The sequence below is a fragment of the Bactrocera latifrons genome, unplaced genomic scaffold (genome assembly GCF_001853355.1).
Source record: "Bactrocera latifrons isolate USDA-ARS-PBARC rearing strain unplaced genomic scaffold, ASM185335v1 scaffold_294, whole genome shotgun sequence".
Classification (NCBI taxonomy): domain Eukaryota; kingdom Metazoa; phylum Arthropoda; class Insecta; order Diptera; family Tephritidae; genus Bactrocera; species Bactrocera latifrons.
In genome coordinates this window covers 50,920-70,880 of record NW_017536563.1, presented here as the reverse complement: position 1 = coordinate 70,880, position 19,961 = coordinate 50,920, and the positions used below count along the sequence as shown (strand labels likewise).

The following is a 19,961-nucleotide window of genomic DNA, read 5'->3' as shown; positions in this document are numbered from 1 at the left end:
TTTTTTTTTTTTCTCTTCGACCATTCTTTAGAAACCTGAGAACAAGAAATAGTCGCTGGGGGCCAGATCCGGATAATAAGGAAGCCATCAAAATTCATAGTCCAATTCATGGATTTTAGCTATCTTTTCACTGACTTATGACACGGTGCATTCTCTTGGTGAAACAGAACTTTCGTTTCTTATCAAATTCGGACGTTTTGTCCTTCAAATTGTAAATKGAATGATAGTTGATAGATGAAATAAGAGAGGCCGAGATATTTTGAAAAAAATTCGTTTCCCTTCTTTTGCTGCAACTCTATAAATAGTTTTGTAGAAGTCCGATTGTGCCTATTTGAAACGCATAAGAACAATGTATTTCTAGGAATAAAAATATAACGATTTACCAACTATAACCGATTATMAAATATAATCATATGATCCCAGTATGACCACAATTTGAAATGACAGGCAGTTGAAATGAACAACTGTAACTCTATAAATGCTCAACTAATTTAATATGTATAAACACGACTATTTAAATAACTACATACATTAGATATATGCATATATAGAAATACATAATACGGATTTAGTTACACTTACCAAACTTGTCTAGAATCTGCATTCAATTATAATCTAGTATACGAACAAATGTTGCTTGTCTTCTTTGTAATACGTGTCTGTATAATACTTGTATGGGTGTATGTTTGCTGAAGTTGTACTCGTCTGTCTCCCACTGCTAATCTGACGTGGATTTCAATTTACTTTCAGTGATGAAAATAAGTTATGACATGAAATGTTTCCCAACATCTGCAGATTACAATGAAAATATCTAGTTTTGTTGTCAACTGCAGCAAAGCATTAGCTGTAAATTGAAAAATACATAATAATAATTAAATTACTATTACTATCGTTAATTAAATATTCATTAAGAAATTACATTACTTATTCACTGCATGTTTTCATAGCGCTTGCTTACATAAATGTAATTTCATACCARATTTTGCCAAAGGCAGACATTATTGATTTCAAGTAAAGATTTTTATTAGGTTTTGAAGTATGATCAAATAGTTCATTGGCAGAATAATAAATTTTGCAAAAGTTCGTTTTGCTGATCCTAAGCAAGGTTTGGAGCTASAGCCTTTCCATCTTAATAAGTAAAACCAATGAAGCACAGATGGTTAAAGGAGACATTTCACTCCACAATCCAATTGACAGCCACACGATGGACATATTACTAATAGTYACGCTAATGGAATAATTGCTAAAAAAAAGTTAGACCTTTCAACAGCGACTCTCAAATAACATTACTTTAACACTTGAAACCGCGAAATCGACTTCATTTGAAGAAACAGAAACAATRACGAAAGTGAATATATTGAATATGGCTTCAAATAGTTTCCGCTCTGATCGATTCTGATTTATGATTATACTACCGGGTCCGGCAACTTCAGACCGTTATTGTTCCCAAGTGCACAAAAGCGTTTTGCGAAAAGTGAACGCAAAAAAGTGATCAGCGATGTRATTCAAACGTAATAGTGTCATTGCTTTATATTTAGCGGGAAAATCACAGCCAGCAATTGTTCGTGAGCGCAAACACCTTAAAGTGATTAAAGTTTTGGTTTATCGCACCATCACTCGTTACATGGAGGAGGATGAAGGGCCAATGAAATGGCTAAAGAACTGAAAATATCCGACCGCAGCATCCGACGCATATTGAAAGAGCTCAAGGTCAAGCCTTACAAGTTMAAAAAGGCCCATAATCTCACACCGAAGCAGCAACAAGTWAGCGTCAAARTAAAYGTRACATATTATCGGGAAAGTGTTCTGGAKGCTGCTTTGAAGCCATGGGYAAACAAACATTTCGGTCGCAAACMATGGATGTTTCAACAAGACTCAGCATCGTCTCAGAAAGCGCGACGGCCACACATTGGTTCTCGAATTCACCAGATGCGAATACAATGGATTATTCTCTCTGGGCCATTTTGGAGAGCAAGGCCTGAAGTAAAAAATACACTTGGAGTGCCGGACCCGTGTCACAATAAAAGTATCCAGAAATTTTTAATAAAACGCCAATGATGTTTGCAGTCCTCGAAACATTTTTCATAAYCACTTTTTGGGAYGGMAGCTCTGCAAATTTTGTTTTATCTCTTYGATCAACTGAAAACGGGTTCCATGGAGYAGAAAWTTCGGTTGAGTGAACAAGAAAAAATCACACTGAGCCAAATMTGGTGTAATATCAACATGTACAATCCATAAATTGTTCTTCCACAATTCCGGCCTGTTTCGAGGGATGTKCCCACCCTAAGGCCTCAATATAGCCAAATAGAACTCCTTATTCACAGTCTGTCAGTCCGGAACAAATTCGTGATGCTCCAAACAACGAATATAGAAAAAATATGATCACCTTGATTTTTGAGCGACTTTGGCTTGTTAATTTTTTTCCTACGTTCGGATGATTATCGACTTGTTTTTATGTGAAACTCATAAACCCATATCTCATCGACAGTTAAAATGCTCTCCATGAATGTGGGATTGGAATTCGCACGATAAAACATGTACAAAGAGACCTGCTTACTGTACTCATATTGAAAAACATTCAGCTTTACCGGGACGAGTCGAGCAAGAACGAGCTTCATACCCAAAATATCTACCATTTGAATGGATTCGCAAGAGATATTGAGCTCTCTTGCTTTAACATTTGCCTGACGATTTTCAACTCTCCTTAGCTTATTTGATATTTCATCAATGGAAGGCCAGAACGAAAGCTGCTGTAACCAACTGGTTGACWGATCTCGTAAATATTTGGCGTAGTAATTAAGGTCCTAAAGAGACAAGGACAGACCCACCAACTTAGCAAAGAACAAATTTTTGAAATATCATTTCCCCGGCTAATTTAATTACAATTTTCCCAATGTAGGTCTAGAMGAAAGAAATATATTTTGTTTTCTATCKATGGTTTTCTTTTTCTTCTTGATTGGCGTAGTCACYGCTTACGCGATTATAGCTACGAGGCGCCAATTAGATATTCCAAGTGAAGCCAGGTCCTTCTCCACTTGGTCCTTCCAACGGARTGGARGTCTTCCTCTTCCTCTGCTTCCCCCGGCGGGTACTGYGTCGAATACTTTCAGAGCYRGAGYGTTTTCRTCCATCCGGACAACATGACCKAGCCAGCGTAGTCGCTGTCTTTTAATTCGCTGAACTATGTCAATGTCGTCGTATATCTTGTACAGCTCGTCGTTCCATCGAATGCGATATTCGCCGTGGCCAACACGCAAAGGACCATAAATCTTTCGCAGAACTTTTTTCTCGAAAACTCGCAACGTCGACTCATCAGTTGTTGTCATCTTCCAAGCCTCTGCACCATATCGCAGGACGGGTATTATAAGTAACTGAGTTTGGTTTTTGTTTGTCGAGAGAGAACTTTGCTTCTCAATTGCCTACTCAGTCCGAAGTAGCACCTGTTAGCAAGACTTATCCTGCGTTGTATTTCTAGGCTGACATTATTGGTGGTGTTTACGCTGGTTCCAAGATAGACGAAATTATCTACAACTTCAAATCTATGACTGTCAACAGTGACGTGAGTGYCAAGTCGCGAGTGCGACGACTGTTTGTTTGAAGACAGGAGATATTTCGTCTTGCCCTCGTTCACTTCCAGATCCATTTGTGTTGCTTCCTTGTCCAGTCTGGCAGAACTAACGGCGCGGGTGTTGAGGCCTATGATATCAATATCATCTGCATACGCCAGCAGCTGTAAACTCTTATAGAAGATGGTACCTTCTCTATTTAGTTCTGCAGCTCGAACTATTTTCTCCAGAAGCAGGTTGAAAAAGTCGCACGATAAGGAATTGCCTTGTCTGAAACATCGTTTTTATCGAACTGCTCGGAGAGGTCCTTCCCGACTCTGACGGAGCTTTTGGTCCTGGTCAACGTCAACTTACACAACCGTGTAAGTTTTGCAGGGATACCAAATTCAGACATCGCGGCATAAAGGCAGMTCCTTTTCGTGCTGTCGAAAGCAGCTTTGAAATCGACGAAGAGCTGGTGAGTGCCGAGTCTCCTTTCACGGGTCTTTACTAAGATTTGGCGCATGGTGAATATCTGGTCGGCTGTTGGTTTTCCAGGTCTGAAGCCACACTGATAAGGTCCAGTCAGATGTTAACGGTGGGCTTTAATCTTTCACACAATACGCTCGATAGAACCTTATATGCGATATTGAGGAGGCTTATCGCACGGTAGTTGGCGCAGATTTTGGGGGTCTCCGTTTTTGAGGATTAGGCATAGCATACTTAAATTCCAATCGTTGGGCATGCTTTTGCATGGTTTTAGTGTTCATTATTATATTATTACCGAATTGTTCAGAGCTCGGGCCACTTGGTACTTACTGGGCTATTATCACTAAAACCTATTAAAGGCCTAACAAGCTGTATGAACTGTACGGCAGTTTAATGACGGAACATAACCAAAAACTYCAGTAAAATTGCGATTATTCGCCTACTACAATCTAAGCTGACTATAATTTTTGCATAACTCATTTGGTACCATTTAAATAAAACTGAAAATAAAAAAAGATCAATGTAGCATACTAGTTAATCCAAGAAACTTCATTAAATCACAGCAAACTCGATTCAATCCTGAAGATGGTTGTTATTAGTGCAGAAAAATGGTCAAACGAAAACATTCGTCTTCGAATCACGGTGGGTCCGGAAGGTGTGTTTGGTTGAGGGAATCATCTACTGTGAACTGCTCACTTATGACCACATTCTTAAATCGCACCTRTGCTGTTAAAAATTGGACTATCTGAAGAAAGCAATCGACCAAAAGTGACCAATAAGAAATGAATTGCGTTTCATCAGAACATCAGTAGAGACTCGCTAGAATCCCTTTTGCTTTGTTCTTATAGTTTAGATATGTCATCAATTATTTACTACTGTACCTGCCTACCTTCTTCCTGCGGGTAGGGGGTACCCCCTCTGGGTTCTGGGGGAAACCGAATATATCGTAAGAGGCGACTAAAATCCACATGCACTATGTTTGACATTACAGGTCTTGGTTTAAATGTCAGCATGGTCTAATGTCAGAGAAAGTGTTATAATACTCAGCATGAAATAATATTATAGTTTTTGTATTGATTCCTAATATAAAGGCATTTGTTGTTCAAGCAACAAATGTCACCAGTCATGAGTTGGGAGTACTATGGACTCAAACTGGTAGTAGCCAAATGTTACAAAAGTCATACCAAAGACTTAAACATGGTGCCACCGGGAGCAGTTAGCCCTTGGAGGTAACTCCAATCTGCTCATTGGATTTGGCCCTTTGGGGAGGTTGGTGGTGGCTGTGGTTTAAACCTATGAGTAAATGCAGGCAGGGCATTTAGTCCAATGTGGAGTCGCATTGCGGCCGGGTGCCGGACCCAGAGTACGGCAGAGGTTTTAGGTCGACCTCATACCCGACAAAGGCGGCTAGGCAGTCCCACCCTAAGAATTGGAACCAAAGTATATGTGTATGTGACGGCACTCATGCTTTGGTTTTCCAGAGTATGGTGCAGGTGCATGCACTTATGCTTTGGGGCGCTGATCAACGCATTGTATTGATCTATGTGCTTCTAGCAATAGAAGGCACCGTGAGGTTAGGCCTTCGCAGGCAGGTACTCACGTTAAACCACAACAGACTCTGTACCTGAATACAGCGAATAACTTTACTAATAAAAAATTGGCCTCAGCAGGTTCTCGGCATGTGAAAATCAACTGTCCCAGTCTTTTGTAAACATTATGAAATTAACTTCGGAATGGCAACAAGTTATCCAACAAAACGCTGCATACTTAATTTTTTTTATTAAACCTCTTATCTCTCTTGTAGTTGGCAAAATAAGTATCCAAAAGAAGTGACAGTCCCAACGTTTTGGACAAACAGCTCTTGAATTTGCTTCTTTAAAGTTTATAGGACACATTCTTCCTTCGTTTGATCATCCTTTTATGGCAAGAGTTTTATATATGCATGAGCTGCCAATACTGCTTCAAATCGATACGAATTCCTCCGAACCGAGAAAGCGTCATTATTTTCTTGGTCACTCCCAGTCAGGAGATTATAGAATAACTGTATCAACGCTCCTTAAGTCAATGTTGAGGCTCATATGTTAACGGAATCTGATGCAGGAAGGAACCTCTGAGAAGCAAACACGTTTACATAGCTATACACTAGAAGACATATGTATATCATTACATACGAAGAGTTACAAAATTTTTCTTGCATAGGTCAGCCACGAAAATTATTTGCTTCCTCTAAGTTTATTGCACTATTTTTTTGCAAACTTCCACCAATCAAAATGGCAAACGAACGAAGCTCAAAAGAGTTTATCGGTTAAAATCTGGCCAACAATTCGCAGCAGCCGCGGTTAAAAACGAACAGCCGATAATGACGAATTGAAATCTGAAGCGTATACAAAGACAGCCAATCATTCGGTGGAAGCCAACATAAAGAACAGTAAAATAACACTTTTCGACGTAATATGTACGTTGGCCGTTGGACTTGGTCTTCAACCAACTACAGTACTTACAGCAATGCAAGCTGTGGAGCTTTATTGCCGCACAAAACACAGAAAAGAAGTCAACGAAAACGAACGAAAAAAACATAACGTGAGGAAAAGGCGACATAAACAATGGCAAACAAACACTCACCAGCAAACAGTGAAAACAAGCTAACGCCAACCGACGACACGATTATTTCGCTCCGCTGCCAAGGTGCATAAAAGTGGAAAACGCGCAATCGCAGACGCCGCAAACGAGGGCCGGCTCGTACGTCGTCACAACGAGCGCATCTACACAATGCGCGCCAAAAAACAAACAACCATGGAATGGGTAACAGAGTGGGCGTCGATCGACGACAGTGGCAGTAGAGTAACCATAGCCTCCGAACAAATAGAAAATCGCGCAAATCAAAAGCTCCAAAAAAATTTAAAAGTGAGCCAAAAACGAAAACGATGCCGTTTGTCAATGCTTGGTAGCGCTAAAGCCACGCGGATGGTACTCGTGACTTGTGGACGCATTACCATCAGCCGCAAAGGCATCAGCACCAGTAGCAACGGCGGCGGCAGCAGTGTGCGCGTCATGAAAATAAAGTGAACGATGCTTCCGCTCCGCTTGTTGACCAGCTGACAGACAGCGGCGCAGCGAGATATCGGCAGACATGTATGCATTCATTCAACCGGTCCGTCCGTTAGGCAGCCAACGAGTCAGTCTGACAGTCAAATCGTCAAAGCACATGCAGGCAAGTAAGCAGTCGAGCGCGAAGTTAGCAAGCAGCAAAGCAGTAAGCTGGTATTAGACAGACGATGGCTCTGAGCTTGGCAGCAGCGTTTACATCAAGGTAGTAGAGATACGGCCCTCTTTAATGAGGCGCCCTGCAAGCGTGCGTAGGTGTTTAGCCTTGCCAAAGTGAATGATTTGTGGAAATTGATGTCTTGATTGGTTTGTTTTTAGCTCACATAGTTTTCTTTATGTGAATGGGAAATCATAACTAGCAGGGTTTAAGAACATTTTGGAACGAACTGATTGAAATCATGAAACAAGATCAATATACATATAATATGAAATCTAAAGTTGCTGAATCAAGTTACTTTTGTCTTGCTTCTAACTTCAAATGCTTGAATAATTTTCATCTGAAAAAAGAGAGACATTTTAATCGAGTTTACCGCCAGAAAAACTGTTTCCGCAGCTGGAAGTTTATGGAGATATTCACCTTTACAACATCCAGTTTGGCTGTACAAAGAAACTGAGAACTTCCGATTTTAAACATTTGTTAGCAGCTTCTTATGTAATCAAAACCCTACTATACAACACTGATCACAGAAATCTGTCCTCGACACTATAAACAGCAATGTTATGTTATCTACATGACAAAGAAAAATAAACGATACACAAAAGTGATGGGACGAAGTAAATAATCTAGAAAACGGTAACCATAGAGTATGAGAGCCACCTAGCTAAGCTGTCTCTGGCGTTCAGAGGATTTTGACTCGGTCTCCTCAAAAATGAAGCAGTTGCAAAGAAGATAGTGGTCGAATCATTTAATGAATACAAAACTTAATGGCAAACTAGGTGGCATATCGAAAAATAAAGTGAGTTATATTTTTATATTTTCAAATCGCCAGCAAACTTAGATGACTTAAAACTTCCCCATTTAAATAGAGAGAAATCAATTTTTTGATTAAAGCTATTCTACAGTATTCACAGCAAGGTTTGCGAAAGGCACAGCGCAGACTTTAAACTCGAAGCAAAATTAAAAAAAGATATTCCAATGGATGGGAGCTAATCAACAAACAATCTTAGAAAAAATTTACGGAGGTAGCGGTGGCTGGCAGTAAGATTTTTACTGTTTTAGTCAACACTACCTCAATTTGAATTCAATGGATCCCATATTGTCAATAAAAAGTAACAGGTCTAGCTATCGTTTTCACGTATAAAGCTTTGATGAAGTGATCAAATTCTTGGATAACGTATTGCACTTAACGACAGGGGATTCTCGATGTGATAAAAATATATAATAATTATATATTATAATTATATATAAAAAACGGATAGATAGAGGTGACTTCGCCATAAAACCAAGTATTCTGACACGGACAGAGTGAAATTCAACATATTTTAAACAGTGTTCTTGATAATTTAGAGTAATGCGCCCCTACAATTTGAAGACTAGTTAAGCAGTGTTTGACCTCATTATCACTATGATCAATCTACTTCTTGATTACACAAAGGTTATAGACCTCAACATATATCACTATCGTGGTTGTGAGACTCTTCTCAACATTTTTCAATAGCCTATTTTTTAGATAACGCGTGAGTCGCTGTCATATCATTTTTGTTCAGTATTGTTTAGCATTTTATCATGAAAAGACGTATTCCTAAACAAAGTTTACAAATCGTTCAACTTTACTACGAAAATTTACGTTCTATAAAAAAAATATTTCGCTCGCTTCGCTCAACTTATGTATTATTATTCATGATTGGATAATATTCAACTGAACAGATCACATTCAGGCCGCAGTGAAAAAAATATAGTAGTCCTAGCTGAAGATGTACATGAAGACCATGAAGAGTCGATTCGCCATCATTCGCAGCAACTCCGACTGAAGTATGGAACGACTTGGTGAACTTTAAGTCGAGATCTTGAATTTAAAGCGTACAAAATACAGCTTGAATAAGTTCTAAATTTTGTTCAGCGATGAGGCTCATTTCTGGTTCAGTTGGTATTTATACAAGCATAATTCCCGCATTTCATCCATTAAAAATGGTTTTATGTCATTTGTTTTCAACAAGACGGCGCCATTTCCAACATCTCATCATCGATTTGTTGAAAGAAAACTTTGGTGAGCAGATACTTTCACATTTTGAGCCGGTCGATTGGTTACCAAGATCATGTGATACCATACCGTTAGACTTTTTCCTGTGGGGATATGTAGAGCCTAAAGTCTATGCGGGCAATAACGCTTCGATTCGGGCCTTGGAGCAAAAAATCACGCGTGTTTTTCGCCAGTTAACAGTCGATATTACGGAACAAGTCATCAAAAATTGGATGAACCATATCAAACAGTTCCCAATTAATTGCAAGTTAATTTTTTTTTTAGAAAAAAATTAGAGAACCTCGAAATGGATCACTCTTTATAAGATGTTCAACAAGCCTATATTTTGAAACAACCAAACAATTAAACTTTCAAACTTTCGCTGGACTAAAGTTAAAACATCTTTAATGACATATTAAAAAAAAACCGGGCAAATTGGCTTTAATCGATACTAAGTCTTATAACAAATTTGTAATGCGCTTAAAACGCCCTGTCGATACATGTAAACAGGGTATATTAAGTTTGCTATGAAGTTTGTAACACCCAGAAGGAAACGTCGGAAACTTTATAAAATATATATATATATTTATATGTACATATATGTATGTATAAATGCTGTCTCTTATACACATCTAGATGTGTATAAGAGACAGGTCGATACATGTAAACAGGGTATATTAAGTTTGCTATGAAGTTTGTAACACCCAGAAGGAAACGTCGGAAACTTTATAAAATATATATATATATTTATATGTACATATATGTATGTATAAATGTGGGCCGATCTAAGTCGATTTAGCGTTGTCCGTCAGTTTGCATATATGCGAAGTATTCTCTCGGTTTTTAAGTTGAAGATGTAAAATTTTGCACACGTTCTTTTCTCTCCACGGATATACTACTTTGTCGGAAACGTCGATATTAGATCACTTTAGCATATAGCTGCCATACCTACAAAACTAATTTTAACCTCTCATCTTACCGCAAGTTTTCCAAAAATCTCAATCAATAGTTCCAAAATATTAATACATAAAATCTAACTCACTATGAATATCCCATCCAATTAATTTCAACACATAGTGAATACACCCACCTAGTATGTACATACATACATACATACATATATTCCATCAAAACTGGCTCGAATTCAAACACTACGCACTTTTGATATTTTTCCTGCTCAACGGCTGTGTTTTTATACTTTTTTCTGCATTTACACTTTTGTTTTCGTTGATTTCGCTTTCAACATTTCACGTTTCTCAGCCAGCCGCTTACCGCATTTCACAGCCGAAAGTGAAACTGTTTTGCACAGCGCAAAAGGAAGTAACCCAATGCATAAGCAAACAAGTACACGCTCGTACGACGCTATGTACATTGTACGTATGTACATATATATGTGTATTCGAATATGTACACGCACAATAATGTGTGATATAACAATAACAACAGCGCCAGCACCAATGATTGCATACCGCGGCAGCGACAACGCCACCAGCAACAGCAAACACGCCATAAACCGTGAGCCCACAACGGCCACAAAGAAGAGGAAGAAACCAATAAGCGGCAGAAATACAAACAACACAACATACAAGCGCGCAGTAGTTATGGCAACCGCAACAACTGACCGTCCGCAGCGCAGGTGTGTATGCGCCAGCATGGTGTTTGTGTGCGCGCGTACAGCGTCTGCGGCGGCATCCGCATGTCAGTAAGTAAGAAAAAACTTGCGGATACCACAGCTGCTCGGCTGGTTATGTTGTCTCTGCGCGCTTCGCACGCCAAGCAGCAGCGCTTAATGGCGCACCCGGCGCTTTTATGGCGGCCACTTGCAGCAGCATTGAGCATTGAGCTTGATGAGTATTGCTTGTGGAATTTTTATTTCTTTGTGCGCCATTTTTCTTCCTTCAATATCTATTGTATGGGTGTATGTTTGTGTTAATTTTTTTACGGTAACTATGAATGCGGGAAGAGCATCCTTCCTTCATTTTTCGCACAAACTCTCACACACACACTAACAAATACATTTTAATTTTCGTGTTTTTTGCTTTTGTTATTGTTTTGTTTTCTTTGCACTTCCACTACCTCTTTTGAAGTTTATTTTACTCCACGTCCCTATATTTTGGTCTTAATATTTGCCAAAAATGAAAACGCACTAGTACTCAGCGCGCTTCGCAGTATTTTACGGCTTTTTTACAACTCATAAACATCGGTTCATTGGTGGTAAAAATAATGTGGCGCCACACTGAGAATGCAACACCAACATAATTACGTTAATTTCAATTCTCCCAAAGCAAAGTGCAAACAAAACCAAACCAAAGTGTGCGAAATGCAAAACATAAGGAAATATTCGTAAGCGAATGGCTTTCCTATAAAAATAAAGTAGGTACGCAGAAGCACGCCCCACCGAATGTTGCTGCTCGCAAATTGAATCGCTGAAGTACTTGCTCAGCTTCATTGTGTTTGCACAATTGAAATTAATTAAATAACAAAAGCGGCGCGTACTGTTTCGTGATACGCGTGAAACACTAGGAATTGGGAAATCGGTTGAAGCACTTGCAATTCATTTCACCCTTCCGTGGAAAAAGTGAATTTTAGAAACTTTTCATAAACTTATCGTTCGTGGAAACGCAGTTTTTAATAAAATGCTAGATCCTTTAGAACTCTTTTAATGTGAGTTGAAACTAACTAATGGCGTCACTTATGTAGCCACTAAAGATGAGCACTGCCACAACGTAGGAGCCTATACTAACTTGCATACAAAAGAAGTTACTTCTTAAAGCGATCTTGCACGCATTTTTGCTAAGAAAAGTCTATATAAGAGCCATCGCCGCTTATTGCTTGACTTGTGGAATTCCACTCTCTCTGTTCTCAATAGTAAAGTTCACGAGCATTAAAGTTGATACCAGATTCAACATGAAACCAAATATTACAAAAAATCTGGAATGGTATATACACTTTGACAGTGCCTTAAAAACATGAAACCGAATCAAACCAGCAATTTGAGACTACAGTCGATGTCAAAATGAGACTAATCCCCTGTTATGTCCTAGTAGTGCTCTGGCCAGCACTGAAAAGGCAGGGTATCTCAAAAGCTTCCCAAAATATTTCGCAATATTCACTAAATTTAGAACGACTCAAAAATTTTATCCTCTGAAGAGAATACATGGCTAACTTACTGTCTAATGACATTATTTAGATCACATCCGGTTTCGCATTCAGCCACTTTGTTATAATTATTATACTTGTATAAGGTAAGTAAACTAATAAGTACATTCTCCCAGAGGTAAACTACTGTGACTTCACGTAACTGAGATTTCGTTCCAAAAGAAATTTCTGCAGATGTATGATGATTGCCGTCCGAGCTATTCAAACACGGCGGCGAAGAACTGAGAAGGAGCATTCATCAGATTCTTTGTACTATATGGTTGAACGAAAGCAGCCACAAAAAGGGAGACTCCACAGTCTACGCCAACTATCGTGGGATAATCCTCTTCAAGATCGCATCTATGCTTCTATCGAGCGTATTGTGTGAAAGAAAACTATCTAAATCAATAACTGAGAACAAATTTTGGAATAGAGTCGTGAAAAAAGAACGATTCACACTTTTAAACTGGTTTTGACAGCAGTAAAAGGAGCTGCTTTTATGCGCAATTTGTCCCCGCGAAACTAATAAGGCTGTGTAACCTGACGTTGAGCAATACCAAAAGCTTCGCCAGGATCTATACATAAGACATTAATTATTCCCTTCTTGCTATATGGTGCTGACGAATCGACGTTACGAGTCCAGAGAAAGGTTCTGCGAAAGATTTATGGTCCCTTACGCATTCAATGGAACGATGAGCTGTATGAAATATACGATGACATTAACATAGTTCTGCGAATTCAAAGACAGCGGCTCCGCTGGCTAGGTCATGTCGTTCGAATAGACAAAAAACACTCCTGCCCTAAAAGTATTCGACGCTTTACCTACCGGGGGAAACAAAGGATCTAGGAAGGCCACCACTTCGTTGGAAAGACCAGGTGGAGAAGAACTTCTTCGCTTGAAATCTCCAAATTATGAAATTTTAAATCTACAATATAATTTAAAAGCGTAACTGAAATGTGAATAGCATCACCAGTAATCACTTTAAAGTGGGTTTATAAGTATAAGTTGGTCCTAAACTAGTTAGCACAGCAATGTGAAATCTCTCTAGCCTGTGTTCCTGATCCTAGGAAATTTATTCACAAAGCTAACAATAATTTAGTAGGGACCTCTTCAATTATTAAACACAGAACTTAAAGAAATTGTTCAGAAGATATCATTCATATAAAATTCTATAAACAAAATATAGTAAGACCTCGTTCCTTAATCCACCTTTGGCCGCTATCGCCGCTAAACATTTTATTGTTACATTATATGTAGTCTAGACAGATAAACTCGAGATGCCAATCTTCACAAACTGGTCAAAAATTTAGCCTTTCGGCTGGTATTTGTTGGAGCCAGTCGAGATGGTCACTTGCCCGAAATCATTTTAGAAAACATAATGGTAGACACTTATTTTTATAACGTTCAATCATATGAGTTTCATTTCTTCTTGAAAACTATACATATGTCTAAAAAAATACCGCTTGGAATTATAAGAACTAAGTAACTTAGTTGGAATTCAGAAATATTCATAAATCTAAACATAATTACTAAAAATTGATTTTCGACTTACAAAAATTTGCGATCAACAAAAGTGCCATGTTCCTCAATAAATCGCACTTTAACAACACTTTCAGTCAGTTGTATGGCATAAAACTACAAAAAAATAGGTTTAATTCTTTACATGAATAAACCTATGTGTTTCGAGAAAACAGAACGGAACTCACTGACAAAAACACCAATGGAATTTTTAACTTGAACTTTGTAACCTCTCTGATTGCTTCATTGTTATATGTACATATGTAAAATTTCGAATGCGCAATAGAATGATCTCTAGAGTTTTCTATTTACGCGTTATACCTCAATGTTATTTCTCACAATTATTCTTCTTAAAAGTTTAAGAGACCCCCAAACATCTAGTAAATATTATATAAATAAGTGATTTTAACTGCTGAGTTCATGAAACCGGAATGTTTCCAAATTAAATTCGAACAAGCGCTGTCAACGCGGCAGCTTTTCATAAAATTATTTGTCGAACTATCTCTGGCAATTCGACAACTTCAACAACAACAAGAAGCATAAGTGATTAGAAAACCCCACTTTTAGGTGGGTAGGGGATTGGGACTCCGACCAGTAAACAACATATAGTATAGTAAAGTAGTTCGAATATGTAGATATGTCATCTTGTGAAACTTTCCCAGATTCTCGTCATTTTTGACCATATAGACGAACAAAACTATATGTATGTCATTCAAAATAAAAATTTAAAATTAATAACGATGAAAAATTGCACTTTAGTATAATTGGTAATTGCGGATATTTTTTACATGGCCGAAGAAATTAATTGAAATGATGAACCGTTAAAAATAGGCTAAAACAGCGTTAAAAGCATATTTTTGTCATTTTCGCAAAAGAGAAAAAACGAAAGCGGTGAAAACATAACGTAAGCCCCAAAGCCGCCGAAACTGACGAAAATAAACAAACAAATAAAGTCTAGTAACAAAAAAAATGCAACTATGTAATAACACAAACAACAACTAAACTTTGAAAACAAACAAACGGCTTACACAGTTTATGACTACGTGCTGTTGTTGTTGTAATGACTTAATATTTACTCATGAATTTGGCGGCGAAATATTGAGGAGCGTGAGAGAGACAAATATCAATCCAGAAATGGCAAATAGTGCAAAGAAGAGAGTTGAAAACGGCGTGGAATTGCCAAAAAATGCAAAATAAGTACATGTGTGTTCATGTGTGGTATTGTATGTATGCCTGTAATGACTACCGCAATATGATCTGCCGAAAACCACATGTACGAGGGTTATCGAATATATTTATATTGAGCACCCAAAGCGATACCATTGCAAGAGAAATGTTTCAAGCTTCTCCGCATCGTATGAAGAGGGGCGCGTCAGCGGGTTTTAGAAAAAAAGGAAAAACTAGCGGTGTCTCTTTCGACCAATTCAGCGATTTTATCGCAATTTTCCGCAAGAATTTTTTGACAACCTTATACATACATACATATATAAGAGGAGCTAGTCGAGATGATTTAACCATGACCGTCTGCCTATTTATATATACGCCACTAGCGCTTTTGAGGAATTGATCTGACATTAGGCACACGTCCTTTTCTCGCTTAGCTGTCGGAATCACCAAAATCGGACCACTATCTGGTACAAGCCTTACAAACTGAGCGATCAGACTCAAGTCTTTGTATGGTGCTACAATCTTCGAACTAATTGTTCAGGTCGGACCACTATATCATATAGTTGTCGGATAGATCTTATAGAATAAACATATTTTTATACCGTTTATGCTATAAAACATACACATACGAGGTGTTAATGCTTGGGTGCAGCCGGAGTTAATATTTTTTCTTATTTAAAAAAAAGAACTTTTAATTTTATAGTCCATCTACTTATCGGACCATCCCCGTACGTTCATATGCTTGTATGATTATCAATATGTAAAGGAATGAAAGTGCAATGGAAATGGACAAACGACGGTGTTGAGAGGCAACCAACAATAACAAGTACACAAAAACGCTTTGAAGCAACAAAAAGATGATGAGAAGTAAAGCCAAACAAAAAAAAAAATATGCAACAAAGTAACAAACACTAAAAAGAAGTTATGTTCGTATGCATTTATATTTACATATCTACACGTGTTGCTTGGCTTGCTTATGCTGTAATAGCTGATGAATCAAGCAACAATAGCAATAACATAACAACATGCGCCAGTCAGCGCACAACAATTTGCAAGCGAAATTATTTATTACATAAATTTCTTTATTTCACTCAAAAATATATACATATGTACGTACATAAGTACCTATATATAGTTTTATATTTATGTTTATAAATATGCGCTTTATATTTTTTATTTTTTATATATAAAATTTTATTAGCACTTTTTCGGCAATTATAACTTTTTTTGCTCTATTGTATGCACTGCACAAACAAACGTACATACATACGAACATAAACATGTTGATATGCACTTACACTTAATAACAGCGCCAGACACAAATTCATTATTCTTCACAAATTGGGTTTATGATTAAAACTGTGTTAATGGCATGTTGGTTATAACCTAATAATGTTATTTTTAGCTTTTTTTTTAGTTTCATACAAATTGTGTTTAACTTTGGAAGTTTTTACTAAATGTTTATAGGCTGTTTCACTTTTTCATATTAACGCCATTTAATCAAATATTATATAAGATATTCAACCTTTTACTTTTTGTTTTTGTAGAGGCGATATTCAAGCTAAAGAGAAGAGGCATACTCACAAAGCAAACTCGAAGGGTGTAGATAGTAAGAATGAAGGCATACTTTCATACTATGTGCTCACATAGTTACTTAATCCATGCTCCGATTAAACTCTACTGGCATTAGCATAATAGTATTACACAATTATGAAATATGGACAATGGTGGTAAAATAAATGTAAGTCCAACTGATGTAGCTATATATTTCCTTTTACTTATGATTTGAAATGCAAATTTAAAACTTTCCAAACAAAAAAACGTATAATGATAACAGATCAATTTAATATTCCATGCCTACACATATATAGATGGCGATTCATTTAGTCAGACCTAACCCTCAAAAGGCGCATGTATAAATTTGACAGCAGATAGTTAGTGCTTATGTTATACCGTTTTGTTATTGTAAAAAAATGTTTGTTATTATATGTAAAATAATGATTTTTGAAAGGAAGAAATGCAGGCGAAGTAAAAACTTGACGACGAGTTTTCGCACACTTCCCCAAGAAAATCAACCATCACGGGTTGATATGTTAATTTTAGACGTGTTGAAATGAGCTCCGAAGACGGTGAGGTGTCCAAAAAGCGTTATTACTGACGAAAACATCAAAAAAAATCTACAAAATAATTTTGGATGACCGTAAAGTGAAGTTGTTTGACATAACAAGAGCTCTAGAGATATCAACTGAACGTATACATCATAACATTCAAGAATATTTATGTATGAGAAAGATATATGCAAATTGGGTGCTGATTTTTGAACAAAACAACGACAAGTTGATAATCATAAAGTGATTATGATGAACCCGCTTCCATGCGTGGAAGAACGCAACAGTCTATAGTTTAGGACTACCTTGAAAAAGGCGATGGCAAAAATCCATGAATAGGTATTCGAACTACTTCCGCATTCACGGTATTCTCCAGATCTGGCCGCCAGCGATTAGTTTTTGTTCTTGCGATGGCAAAAATCCATGAATAGGCATTCGAACTACTTCCGCATTCACGGTATTCTCCAGATCTGGCCGCCAGCGCTTAGTTTCTGTCCTCAGAACTCAAACGAATGCTCGCTGGGAAGAAATTTTTGCCGAATGAAAATGTGATCGTCGAAACTGAGGCTTATTTTGAAGAAGAGCACAAATCGTAATACAAAAAACTTTTCAATTAACCTGTTGTAAGATATTTTTAATAAGAACATGAAACACAGTTGCTTTTCGTAGCACTAAAGCCTCAATATCCTTCACACGTGAATTTCTTATAGCATAACAACGAAAAAAAGATGTTAATCTTGTTGTTGATCGATCAGTTTGTTTGTTAGCTACATACATATATGTTATAGCAATCCGATCGAAACAATATGTTCAAAGATTTTAGCCTCTTAAAGCCAAATTTTGGAAAGAAATATCGACATATAAATCGCTCAATTTGTTTGACAACTATGTACTATGTCTTTCCGGTATCGTCGATTCCAGAAAATGAGCAGTTTCTTTTGGAGAAAAGCACGACTGCAAAATCTCATACCCATATCTCTAAACATGATTAGTCTACATACATACTTATGTACAGACAGACAGGCATGGCTGACTCTACTCAACTGCTCACATTGATAATATTATATATGTATGTATCAACATATATTTTTCATGGGATCTCCAACATTTTTTTAGCATTATTAAACTTGAGCAAAAAAAGCATTTTGAGACGACAGAAGGGATGCAAGCGGCATGCACCTATGCTCTCAAGGCTACTTCGGAGAATGCCTTCCAAGGCGCCTTCAATGCTTGGAAATCGCGCTGACAGACTATTTTGAATGTTTTTAAAGAATTGTAACAGTTGGTTAAATATATATTTTTTTTTAATCGACTCAGTCCTATTACTTTCCGGACAATGCACGAGGAAATAATACTGGACAGCACTTTCCCAATCTTGTTTACATAATATCAAAACGGTTGCGTAATGTGGATCAGTAGGAACTTTAACCCTTTATGGGATACCAATCATTTATTTAGAGATAGTTCTCACTATGGATCATCAATTTTTGATAATAGCTTCTAGCAAAACCGGGTTCTGGTTAGCCAAAGATTTATATTAATTAACTTAAATTTTAATTTTTCTTCATTTTCAGCTTGTCAGTTTTTAAAATTTAATATTAAAGCTTTACTTTTGTATATATGTAAGTAATTAATACATTGTTTTCAAGAGTCAATGAAGATACACGATATACACGATGAAAATTATACGTGTTCATATGTAAATTTAGTTATGCACACTCTGACTCAGCTCGACTATTTTAACCAGGGATAGAAATTTCAAATAAAATAACTTTAGTCATTAAGTGGAAGATCGTCATATTCCGCGATATTATTTAAGAACAACATCATTCAAGAACATCGGATCTTTATCGCTGTAATTTCAAAGTTTGCAGTATAGTATATATTTGTAAAGGTAGGTCACTATGTAGTCAACAATTTCACTAGACCTAAAGGGAATATTATTGTCTGGAGCCTCACAATGGAAGATGGCAGTCGAACGCTGACATGTAACGAACAAGAAAAACTTAAAACAATAAAACAAAATAAAGCAAATAGCATAAGGCTGGAATGATTTACATTATTTCATTGTAGCCATATGCTCCTTGAAGCAATTTTAATGCAGTATTAACACTTTTAAGAAAAGCATTATATAAAGAAAATTGTATATTGAATTCTTGACCAGCACTGTACACAGACATATTTCACCGAGAATTTATTATGAATTTCCACACTAACGAGTACTTACGAGCACTTAGAGCTTTTTCTTATAATTGCTGCCACTTTTTATACATGCACATTAAAAAGTTTAATTATATTTCAATTGTTTTAATAATTAACGAATAAAGCAGAAATTAATTAAATAATTTCTGTTTATTTTATCGCACTATTACAACTGCTGTACTAATGTGTGTATATAATTAAGCTCCATGCATTTGTGCAATGACATGAGAGCAAACACGCATGCGCATCTTCTTTCCGCGCTGTGGGAGCCAATAAAATATAAATTCACAGTATTTAAAGGCCAATGAATACTATAAAAACATAATAAATAACACTAAAATCTTGTATTTTTTTTTTTTTTGTGAAAAATTTCTGTAGTTTTTGGATTGACAATGAATTCTAATAAGTTGAATCGTTTTGAAAAAAATATTTTTGGTTTTATTTACGTTTTTTATACATTTCTGATTCATTTCGTTCATCACTTAGTTATTTATCATTTTATATTTTC

The 19,961-nt window shown here is 36.9% G+C and overlaps 1 protein-coding gene across 1 annotated transcript in view; it reads right to left on the bottom strand.

The window, feature by feature from the left end:
• Positions 1–19,731, bottom strand: part of LOC108970263 (dual oxidase maturation factor 1) — a 61,220-nt gene extending 41,489 nt beyond the window's left edge. The window contains exons 1-2 of the mRNA XM_018935547.1: positions 19,479–19,731; positions 583–844 (exon numbers count right to left, since the gene is read on the bottom strand). The gene's annotated coding sequence lies outside the window, so the exon portion shown is untranslated. The remainder of the gene's footprint in view (positions 1–582; positions 845–19,478) is intronic.
• Positions 19,732–19,961: the final 230 nt, after the last annotated feature.